This window comes from Hypanus sabinus, chromosome 13 (assembly GCF_030144855.1).
Source record: "Hypanus sabinus isolate sHypSab1 chromosome 13, sHypSab1.hap1, whole genome shotgun sequence".
Taxonomy (NCBI): Eukaryota; Metazoa; Chordata; class Chondrichthyes; order Myliobatiformes; family Dasyatidae; genus Hypanus; species Hypanus sabinus.
Window position 1 is genome coordinate 19,033,914 of NC_082718.1, and position 12,229 is coordinate 19,046,142.

Sequence of the window (12,229 nt, forward strand, 5' to 3'; positions counted from 1 at the left end):
TGCACTTTAAACTGCTGGTTGTTCTGAGTCATAGAATCATAGAAAACGACAGCAGAGAGACAGGCCATTTGGTCCATGGAGAACTATTTCAACTTCCCACTCCCAGCCACCTGCACCGGGACCGTAGCCCTCGGTACAGTGAGTAGTTTCAAGTTCCTCGCTGCACACATCGAGGATCTCCCTTGGACTGTACATACCAGCTGTTGGTGTGCTACGAACCCCGTAACTGGGTCACTTACCAGCAAAGATAGAGTGGCCCGTTGAAGTCTGATGGTACTATTTTTAAAAGTCTGTAGCGTTGTGCTACATGCAGCGCTAAAATTATGACACAGAGTCGGTAACTGCAGTCGAAGGAAAAAACTTTATTTGAAATCCTCAGCCTCACTTTTAAGCCTCCCTCAACCTGCCCCCCATGGCGCAGAGGCTCCAAAGCTCTGTGCTCGCAAACCCCTGTAGGCTATCTAATTGTGAGCTGGTTTGGATGTGCCAGGAAATGGGTCGCCACATAACCCCCCACCCCCGCCCCCCAGAACCGGCGATACACCCCCCAGTGTCCACAGTCTGGGCCAGAACCTGCTTGGGAGGTCGGCCTCTGCGCCGAGGTGCCGGAAACGGCCGGTTGTGCCAGGTTCACATGGGCCGGTTTGAGGCGGTCCACCGTGAAAACCTCCTCTTTCCCCCCAACGTCCAGCATGAACGTGGACCCGTTGTTCCGGAGCACCATAAACGGCCCCTCGTATGGCTGCTGCAGTGGTGACCGATGCCCGCCCCTTCGTACAAACACAAACGTACGGTTCTGCAGGTCTTTGGGTACGCAGGTCGGGTTCCGCCCATGCTGTGAAGTGGGTATGGGGGCCAGGTTACCGAGCTTCTCGCATAGTCTGCCCAGGACTGCTGCGGGATCTTCCTCTTGCCCCCTTGGGGCTGGTAGGAACTCCCCGGGGACGACCAGGGGCGCGCCGTATACCAACTTGGCCGACGAGGCGTGCAGGTCGTCCTTGGGTGCTGTGCAGATGCCGAGTAGGACCCAGGGAAGCTCGTCCGCCCAGTTGGCTCCTCGCAGGCGGGCCATGAGGGCCGACTTCAGGTGACGGTGGAAACGCTCCACTAGCCCGTTCGACTGTGGGTGGTAGGCAGTTGTGTGGTGCAGCTGAGTCCCCAAAAGGCTGGCCATAGCTGACCACAGGCTGGAGGTGAACTGGGCGCCTCTGTCAGAGGTAATGTGGGCTGGTACACCTAAACGAGATATCCAGGTGGCGATCAGGGCTCGGGCGCAAGATTCAGAGGTGGTGTCGGTGAGCGGGACCGCCTCTGGCCGTCTTGTGAACCGGTCCACGATAGTCAGGAGGTGCCGTGCTCCGCGCGACACTGGCAAGGGGCCCACGATATCCACATGAATGTGGTCGAAACGCCGGTGGGCGGGATGGAACTGTTGCGGTGGGGCTTTGGTGTGCCACTGCACCTTGGCCGTCTGGCAGTGCATGCACATTTTGGCCCATTCACTGACCTGTTTGCGGAGTCCGTGCCAAACGAACCTGCTGGAAACCATCCGGACAGTCGTCTGGATGGAGGGATGCGCCAAGTTATGAATGGAGTCGAAAACATGGCGCCGCCAGGCTGTCGGAACGACGGGATGGGGCTGGCCGGTGGCGACGACACAGAGTAGAGTCCTCTCACCCGGGCCTACGGGGAGGTCCTGGAGCTGCAAACCGGAGACTGCGGTCCTGTAACTCGGAATCTCCTCATCTGCCTGCTGTGCCTCTGCCAGTGCCTCAAAGTCTACCCCTTGGGAAAGGGCATGAACGGTAGGGCGAGAGAGCGCATCCGCCACGACATTGTCCTTACCCGAGACGTGCCGGACATCCGTCATGTATTCAGAGACGTAGGACAGGTGGTGTTGCTGGCGGGACGACCAGGGGTCGGACGCTTTCGTAAACGCAAAGGTAAGCGGTTTGTGGTCCGTGAACGCGGTGAAGGGCCGACCTTCTAGGAAGTACCTGAAATGCCGGATTGCCAGGTAGAGCGCCAACAGTTCCCAGTCGAAAGCACTGTACTTGAGCTCAGGTGGCCACAGGTGTTTGCTGAAAAACGCCAGGAGTTGCCAGCCACCTGCGATGAGTTGCTCCAGCACCCCACCAACTGCCGTGTTTGATGCGTCCACTGTGAGGGCGGTAGGGGCGTCCATTCTGGGATGTACTAGCATTGCGGCGTCAGCCAAAGCTTCCTTCGTTTGGACGAAAGCGGCGGCGGACTCCTCGTCCCAGGTAATGTCCTTGCTCGGACCCGACATCAGGGCGAATAGGGGGCGCATGATCCGGGCAGCTGAAGGGAGGAAGCGGTGGTAGAAATTGACCATACCTACGAATTCCTGAAGGCCTTTGATCGTGGTGGGTCGGGGAAAGTGGCGGACCGCATCTACCTTAGCGGGCAGAGGGGTTGCCCCGTCTTTAGTAATCCTGTGGCCCAGGAAGTCAATGGTATCGAGTCCGAACTGGCATTTGGTGGGGTTGATTGTAAGACCGTACTCACTCAGTCGGGCGCAGAGTTGACGGAGGTGGGACAGATGCTCCTGACGACTGCTGCTGGCTATGAGGATGTCGTCCAAATAGATGAACGCGAAGTCCAGGTCCCGTCCCACCGCGTCCATTAACCGCTGGAACGTCTGTGCGGCATTCTTCAGACCGAACGGCATGCGGAGGAACTCGAAAAGGCCAAACGGGGTGATGAGAGCCGTTTTGGGGACGTCTTCAGGATGCATCGGGATTTGATGGTACCCTCGGACGAGGTCTACCTTGGAGAAGATCCGTGCGCCGTGCAGGTTTGCTGCAAAGTCCTGAATGTGCGGCACAGGGTAGCGGTCCGGTGTGGTAGCCTCGTTCAGCCTGCGGTAGTCGCCGCACGGTCTCCAGCCTCCCGTCGCTTTGGGCACCATGTGCAGGGGGGAGGCCCATGGGCTGTCAGTCCGCCAGATGATCCCCAATTCCTCCATCCTCTGGAACTCCTCCTTCGCCAGGCGGAGCTTGTCCGGGGGAAGCCGCCGAGCGCGGGCGTGCAGGGGTGGTCCCTGGGTTGGGATGTGGTGCTGTACGCCGTGTCGGGGCATGGCCACTGTGAACTGTGGTGCCAGAACCGATGGGAAATCCACCAGGACCCTGGTGAAGTCGTCGGACAGCGTGATGGAGCCGAGGTGAGGGGCTGGCAACTGGGCTGCACCCAGGGAGAACGTCTGAAAGGTCTTGGCGTGGACCAGTCTCTTCCTGGGTAGGTCGACCAGTAGGCTGTGAGCCCGCAAAAAATCCACACCCAGAAGCGGTTGGGCTACGGCGGCCAGTGTGAAGTCCCACGTGAACTGGCTGGAGCCGAACTGTAGCTGCACCTGACGGGTGCCATAGGTCTTTACTGTGCTGCCGTTCACGGCCCTCGGGGGGGCCCTGGTGCCCTGCTGCGGGTGTCGTAACTTGTCGGAGGTAAAACGCTGATCTCGGCACCAGTGTCGACCAAAAACCAGCGTCCCGACCTTCTATCCCACACATACAGGAGGCTATCCCGATGGCCAGCCGCTGTAGCCATCAGCGGCGGCTGGCCCTGGCGTTTCCCGGGAACTTGCAGGGCGGGCGACAATGGCGGGCTTCTGCACCCCACCGCTAATGGTAGAAGCACCACTGTTCATTGGGCCGGGGGTTGGCGGGCTCTGCGGCCGGGCCTGGACTGGTTTGCTGCTGGAAACGTGGCTGGGAGATCTGTGCGATGGACGCCCTGCTCACCTTTTTGGCGTTCCACAGCAAGTCTGCCCGGGCTGCCACCTTCCGGGGGTCACTGAAATCCGTGTTGGACAGCAGCAGGCGAATGTCCTCGGGCAGCTGCTCCAGGAATGCCTGCTCAAACATGAGGCAGGGTGTGTGTCCGTCGGCCAGAGACAACATCTCATTCATTAAAGCCGAAGGAGGTCTGTCGCCCAAGCCATCCAGGTGCAGTAAACGGGCAGCCCGCTTGCGCCGTGAGAGTCCGAAAGTCCTGAAGAGCAGGGCTTTGAATTCCGTGTACTTGCCGTCTGCCGGGGGCGACTGTACGAACTCCACGACCTGGGCCGCTGTGTCCTGGTCGAGGGAGCTCACCATGTAGTAGTAGCGGGTGTCTTCTGAGGTGATCTGGCGAACGTGGAATTGGGCTTCGGCTTGCTGGAACCATAGGTTCGGTCGCTGTGTCCAGAAACCCGGCAGTTTCAACAAAACCGCATGAACAGAGGCGGCGTCGGTCATTTCTGGTCCAAAAATCGTTTGGACCGTCGGGGTCACCAATTGTAGCGGTGTGCTACATGCAGCGCTAAAATTATGACACGGAGTTGGTAACTGCAGTCGAAGGAAAAAACTTTATTCGAAATCCTCAGCCTCACTTTTAAGCCTCCCTCAACCTGCCCCCCCGTGGCGCAGAGGCTCCAAAGCTCTGTGCTCGCAAACCCCCGTAGGCTATCTAATTGTGAACCGGTTCGGATGTGCCAGGAAATGGGTCGCCATAAGTCTTTATTTATAAAGGGGCACAAAAATAATGTTAATACAGACATTCAGATAAAATACGTCGTCAATACTCAATCGAAAAACCCGGGTATAATAATAATCATCAATTAAGCAATAGCTCTATCGTTTGTCTAGGGGATATTGTATTGTCTGATGGAAAGATAAAAGTCACTGTCCTTTCAAGCTGAAGCTTTTGGGTTTAAGAGAGATGGTTTTAAACTTGCCCAGGACTTTTATGAGACCAATCCGTTGCGTCGGGGGAGTGGGTTCCCCGTTGTCAGTTCCAAGTCGTTTTCCATGGCACCAGCCACCAGTCCCCAGGCAAGGGAACCGAACGCACGTGGCTTCCTTCAAATGGCTTCCTGCTACTGTGGGATCGCTAGCATTTCTTCTGGTGCATCTGAAAGGGGTTGTTCCCTCAGACCCTCTTTTATACTTCCTCATGGGGTCTCAGATATCAATCAGGTTGGGATGATGCAATCTCTCTCTCAACCAGCCCACTTTGCCCAAGGGCTTGCACGTAGCATAGTCCCTAATCCACAAACGGTGTCTCCAGGAGACAATGGCCAGGTCTCTCTCATTTCCTGGGTCCTCTGAGCCAACCCAATAATGCTCTTGCGATTCTCACAAAGGAGGGGGCTCCCCCACCCCTTCGGCCCCTCAGAGCTGTGGTGCATTCATAACACCCGCTTTCTTCAAAGCGTTTTCACCAGCGGTGAAACAAAGTAGTACAGAGTCTTACAGGGTTTTAGAAGCTAACACAATACAAAAGTTTTTTTTTCTACAGAGTAATACAGTGATACCTTCAATTCAGCATCCAAACGGTTAACGATTACAGTGACCTTTCCTTTAATATTTTAACATCTTGTGCCTTACTAAAGTCTTGTAGCATCAGACTTCAACTTAATAACCACCTTTTTTTTTCAGCAACAAAACTAAGGAGTTGTGATGTTAGCTTATGTGCATCTACAAAAGTTTATGTGAATACTAATCGTTTCGGTTGTTTTCACTTAACAGGCAGGCTGCCAAGGGGGTTGTCTTTATTATTCACAGGCTGTGGCGAAATCCCGTACAACCTGCTTTGCTATTTAAAATGGCATGACCATTAACCATCGCCTCTTTTCCGGTGAGTTCCCACAAGGGGAACTTGAGTAATCTGGTGAGGTAAACTCCCGCCCACCTTTTTCATAGGGGTTATTTTATCAACACCGTGTCCCAAACTTAGACCATTTCCACCCAATTCTTTAATTTTACACAGGTGGCTAGCCCTCTTGTCAGGACCCTTCAGGCTATTGGTTTTTAATTCGAACTCTTAGTTCAAGTAGCACTTCAAATTCGGCCTCTTCACACTCCATCCTGGCATAACAATAGAGTGGGGGGCCCCGCTATCTCCCGGCTTACTCTGTAAGCGATCTGTCGGGTTTTAAATTTCTTCGTTTGACTTGGGAACTACAGACTTTCCATTTCCTTCAATAATAATTCTCATCTCCCCATTCTTAAATTCTGCATTAACTTTGAACACACTTTCTAGCACAAACACCTGGGAACTCTCACTTCCCGCTGTTACCAAGGTTAACCCTTTTTCCACTGAACCAAGTCTATCTGACCCACAAGGACGGCCGCCCTGTTCCACTGAATCAAATACCTCAGACTTCTTCTGAGCTCTGTTACTAGGTTCAGTACCACGTGCATCCCCATCTTGGACACACTCAAACGGGACATTGGCCTCTTCCAGGCTTTCAATACCCGTACCCTTTTCAAATTCTAAGTTCTCCCGTTTCTCCCAGGTACTCTCTGGGCAACTCCCTTACGGAGTAAACGCAACCCCACGGGCTGAAACAACCTCATCTGCCAACCCAGCAGACTTCTTCGAGGTAAGGGCACCCTTTTCATCTAGGGCTGCCCTCATTTCATTATCGGGAACACCTTTAGAATTTTCAACTTCTTCAAACAGTTCTGCCAAACCAGACAGATCATCCTTGTCCAACTCTGGACCTCTTAACCACTCTATCGGTTCCTTATCTTTATTTTCTGCCTCTAGGACCTTTCTCCTCACTAAAGGCAGATCTACCTCCCCTCCCTTACCCTATTTCACTTTACTAGTCTTCATTTTACCACCCTCTAAACCCTCGTGGTACAGGGTCGGTAGAAACGTCTCGGCCAAATCGAAACTGGCCAGATTTAAACTGCTCTTGTTCTCAGCTGCCACTCTCGACATGCTGCGAGTGACCGCACACGCGGAATAGATCTTGGAATCTGGGGGCGGGGACGCAGCACTCTGTTGTAATTCATAACAGGTGAAAAAGCCTTTCACCTCAGATGACTGAAGAAATATTGAAATCTACAGCACATTACAGGCCCTTCAGCCCACAAAGTTGTGCTGACCATGTAACCTACTCTAGAAACAACCTAGAATTCCCCTACCACATAGCCCTCTGTTTTTCTAAGAGGTTTGGCATGAGTTCCCAAGTCCTCAGGACTTTCTACAGGAGGCCCCATTGAGAGCATCCTGACTGCCCGTGTCACTGCCTGGTACGGGAACTGTACTACCCTCAATTGCAGGGCACTGCAGAGAGTGGTGCAGACAGCCCAGCGCGTTTTTTGATGTGAACTTTCCTCCATTCAGGTCGTTTACAGCAACAGGTGCATAAAAAGGGCCCGAGGGATCATCAGGGACTCCAGCCACCCCAACCACAAACTGTTTCATCTGCTTCTGTCTGGCAAATGGTACCGCAGCATGGCCAGGATCGACAGGCTCCGGGACAGCTTCATTTACCAGGGCATCAGACTGATCAATACACATTGACCTGATTGCATATCTGACTGTGCTTACATGTATACAAAATAATGATGTATACAATCTTAGTGTTTGGGCAATATCCTCCCAGATTTCCCTTCCTTATTGCCTGTAGATAGGGACAGAGACACAACATAAAGATTTTTACTCCCTCATGTTGTAAGATGGATGTAAGAAATAAAATTCTGATTCTAATTATCCAAACTTCTCTCAAAGGTTGAAATCAAGCTTGCATGCACCACTTGTGCTGGCAGCTCATTCCGCATTCTCCCAGCACTCTGAGCAAAGAAGTTTCCCCTCATGTTCCCCTTAAACTTTTCACCTTTCAGCTGTCATTTATCATTCCAGTAAGACTGAAGGATCTCATTGCAAGAGGAAGTTTGAACACTGCACTATTGTCAGCATAATTAGAGCAAGTTGCATGTGGAGAAAAGTTTCTGAGGCCAATAAAATCCTGCCAGAAGGTCAGGAGAGGAACCTTCCACTGATGCTAGGAGGGCTGAAATAACTACGATTAGAGTTCTACACCTATATTCAACAGTGCTTTGGAGGGGTTCTGAGAAGAACTTCATAGTGCCTTTCTCCATGTGCAGTGTTCCATGACGGATGATCAGAAGGAAATCCCAGCAAGTTCCCATTGCCATTCCATTACAGGAACATTTCCTTTTAGAATGTTTTTGTACTTCATCTGCAAAAGCTTAATTTAAATATGCAAACAAAGCTTGAATTAATTTGAATTGCTACAAATGCTCTTTCTGCCTATTGGAATGGCTCAGGACGGGTCTTAATCTCCCTACACAATGTGGATGTAAAGAGAAATGGAACTCAGCAAAGGGTTGAAGTAAAATTCTAGTCATTCAGGAACTTCATGACTTTGATGGTGCTGGGCTAGTGGAATTTCAGGACTTGTTCGTAAATCTTATTGGTGCAAAAACACACTTCTCATTCAAAGTTTTTTAGGCATTACATGGTATTGTAATAAAGTTTGCAAAGAGCAAGTGCATTTAACTGGAGTGTAGGAATGGGACCCTGATGGGTTTAAAGGAAACATTTATAAGGAGAATGGGAAAGAGGACCCAGTGAGTCTGAGACTGGACTATTTGGGTTTCTCAATAATTGAACAGCACATTGTCACAGTTTTACTGAAATTGTGTGTGTTTTTTTTCTCTGAAACTATGTTTTCTATTATAATCTATTGGTTTGCTTGTATCAAGTTATTTGAAAGCCCATAGGTGTCATTTAAATCAACAGGCCCACAGGATGGTGTCATCCCAAAAGTAACCGATTTTGCTGTTGACTTAAAGTCATAGAAAGCTACAGTGCAAAAAAAAGGCCCTTTGGTTCATCCAGTGTGTGCCAAACCATTAATCTGCCGAGTTCTATTGATCTGCAGCTGGTCCATAGCTCTTTATACCTCTCCCATCCAAATTTCTCTTAAATGTTGAAATTGCCCCCATATCCACCACTTGCACTGACAACTCATACCACACTCTCACTACCCTTGAGTGAAAATGCCCCCCCCATGTTCCCCTTATGCAGTTCATCTTTCACCCTTAATCTATACACCGAACCTTAGTAGAAAAAGCCTGCTTGCAAATACCCTATCTATACCCCTCATAATTTTGTATACCCCTAACAGGTGCGTTCTCCATTGGCTGCCTATCCCCTTACCCCTTCCTGACAGTCACCCAGTTTTCTGTGTCCAGCACCTTGGGTGTAACTACTTCCATGCCTATTAACCCCTCAGTTTCCGGAATGATCCAGAGTTCATCTGCTTCCAGCTCCAACTCTTCAACGTGGTTTTTTGGCAGCTGCAGCTGGATGTACTTCTTGCAGGTGTAGTTGTCAGGGATGTTGGAGGTCTCCCTGCCTTCCCACAACCCACAAGTGGAGCATTCCACTATCCTGCCCGGCATCACCACGGCTCTGAAATCTGCAATAAGAAAGAATAAATAACAAAGACAAAAATCAACCTGTGGCCTACGCCTCTCCTCGATGAGCCAAAGCCTCAACTCCCACTCTAACACTGGCCCCCTCTCATAACAGCCACTCCCACAGTGACTGCTACCTTGGACTTAACTTCTTTTTATTGGACCTTGCCAAGTGTCTAATTACTTGCAACTCAATGTCTCCTCAGGAACTGTGCATGCAAAATGTGCCGACTGCCCTGCTGGCTTCTTTTAAACTCTCCGTCAACGCAATCCAATGTCTCCTCAGGTACTGTGGTACATAAAATATGCTGACTGACGCCCCCCCTACCCCCCGCATATTCTTTTAAACTCCCTCTATGCAATCCAATGTCTCCTTGGGAATTGTAGTGCACAAAAACTTCCTTCTGCTCCACTTGTCTCACATTCACATTCTATCCTCAAAATTCACCAAGAGTTTGTACAGGAATCTCATTTGTTTCATTACAAATCACAGCAGAAAATACCACGTATGGTAAAAAAGAATATTGGTCCCTTATGAGACAGCTTGTCTCCAGGTATCACACACAGGGGGCTTGGAGCATGCGAGTCACTGGTCGCATTAAAGCCATACTTTATGTACGACTCGTCGTATTTTCTGTTGAAGGAAGCTTTCTTATTTTTCCAGTCTCGGCCTCAGCTGCCTCTGCATTATCATCATCATTAGGCCTTTTATGTCCCCTACCACCACTTCCAAAGAAACTCTCAAGCGACGTTTGAGAGTTGCTTCATTGAGTAGTTGAAGATTAATGACCGACTGATGACCTCACATGCGTAATGACATCGCGTATGTTCAAGTTCAACAGTGGGCGAGACGGATTGAGGAAAGGTGCAGCTGACATATCGTTTCATACCGCCAAATCACATTGTTTCCTTGCGGCCCGGTGATTGGGGCCTACTGCCTTATGGTCATCGGGGTGCCTGGAGCCTTAGCTCCAGAGGAGACTGTAGCTCAAGAAGGCTGTGTGCCTCAGTGGAATAACACCAACAGGCAATGAGTACCAGAGATAACAGGCTCAAGCAGGGTAAAGTTAGTTCCAGTTGGCAGTGGGCCCACAGAACTGTGGATCAGTCTGTTAATGATGCTGGCATTGGGCAGTATGCGAGCAGCCTGAGAAGTGTGCAGATTCAGTGTGGAGATGATTTCTGTTCCAGGTCAATATCGAGAGCAGAAAATTTAATCCAGCAATAAAAATCTCAGTAGTATTTCTAAATCTAAGTCCCTGGTCTTGCATGTCAAACCCTATTTGTTACATAACACATGAATAACAAATCTTTTCATTCACTCACAATGCAAATATAGCTCTACTTTTTTTTTTAACAATTTTGCACAAGAGCCTCCTGAACACACCATATATCTGCCAGTTCACAGTATAAACTCATTATTATTCTCTTCAGGTCTAAGGGTGGAATCGATAAAATGATGAATGCCACCAGCAAAATATGATACTGTTATGTTCCTGCTATGATATGCACTGTTCAAAGGCATCTACTCACCACTAACCTGCTCAGTAATCATCCATTTGGACTTCACCATCACTATCTGCTCCAAACATTGCAACAGTGAGTTGCTGCTCTCCACTCTTGCTGTTGCAGGAGAGTGACCTGTCCCTCAATGGGGAGGGAGAGGGAGGGAGAGACTGTGAGATACCAGATTGCTGGGTTATGGGCTGTGGTTTTTGATGGATCTAGATCCAGGTCTCTTTGGGGGTTTTTGATATTGCTGGCATGGTGGGGTTGGGGGATAGGTGCTTCTACAGTTGCTTGTGCACAGGAGGGAAGATGGGGGGGGCTTTGGGGTTCTGATGTTTCAATCATCCTTTCTGTGGGGGTTTCTTGTTTCGTGGATGTCTGTGAAGACTAAGAACTTCTGGTTGTATACTGTATATATTCTCTGATATTAAACTGAACCGTTTGAAATCACAATTCATGAACTGAAAAAGTGAAACAAGTATGCATACTGTCGACTGAATCAGGCATCAAGCAGCTTAATTGTAGTCAAAGTCAGAGAAAGCTCCACAGGCTGTAGACATAGCAAGTTGAAGAGAAAACATTTATCTCAGCCTTGTGATGTAGTTAAGTGGGTTATTCAGGACATGTTCGAGTTCCATTCATTTTCAAATGCTTAATTCATTCACTCAGGAAGGTATTTATTTATTTAGAGGTGCAGCAAAGTAACAGCCCCTTCCAGCCATTGAGCTTGCGCTGCCCAATTACATCCATGTGCCCAATCAGCCTACTAACCCAGAGGGTTTTGTAATTTAGGAGGAAACCAGAGCATTTGGGAGGAATCCCTCATGGTCACAGGGGAACGTACAAATTCCTTATGGGAATTGAACCCCCATTGATGGGACTGTAAAGCATTATGCTAACCGCTGCAGTATTGTGCTGCCCCAATGAATTGCTGATGTCCTATTCTGTCTCTTTCTGAAAACCTGTTCCCACATAGAGCAAGAAAGAGGCAATATTCAGGTATAGATGGATATATAGTGGACAGCATAGGCACCTTCTCCAAACCATCTCCTGCAGAAGAAATGTAACCACCTCTTGTTATTTGCTAACATCATCAATGTTAAATCATTGACTGACTACATTCTGGCCCTCATCATTTGCTTTGTTGGGTGAGCAATCACAGGGAGCAGTTCACATATTTATTCCCCATCCTTCTTACTACCCACCTGAAGCTAAGGCGGTGCTATTTTACCCCAGTCGCCTAGATAAATATAGCTTTAGCAGTACACAGGAGATAGGATACCAGCTTGAAGCACATCAATTCACCACATTAAACAGCTATGAGTGGCACTCTGTGGCTTTCGTGTCAACCTTTCGGAATAAGCAGTGAGGCAAAGTAACGAAGGTTCTCCAGATGGGGACGCAAAATCCTCAAGATGGCTAAAGATGAAATATTTGCAAAAAAGGAAGTTTACAGTAACTGTCAACCCCTTATTTCA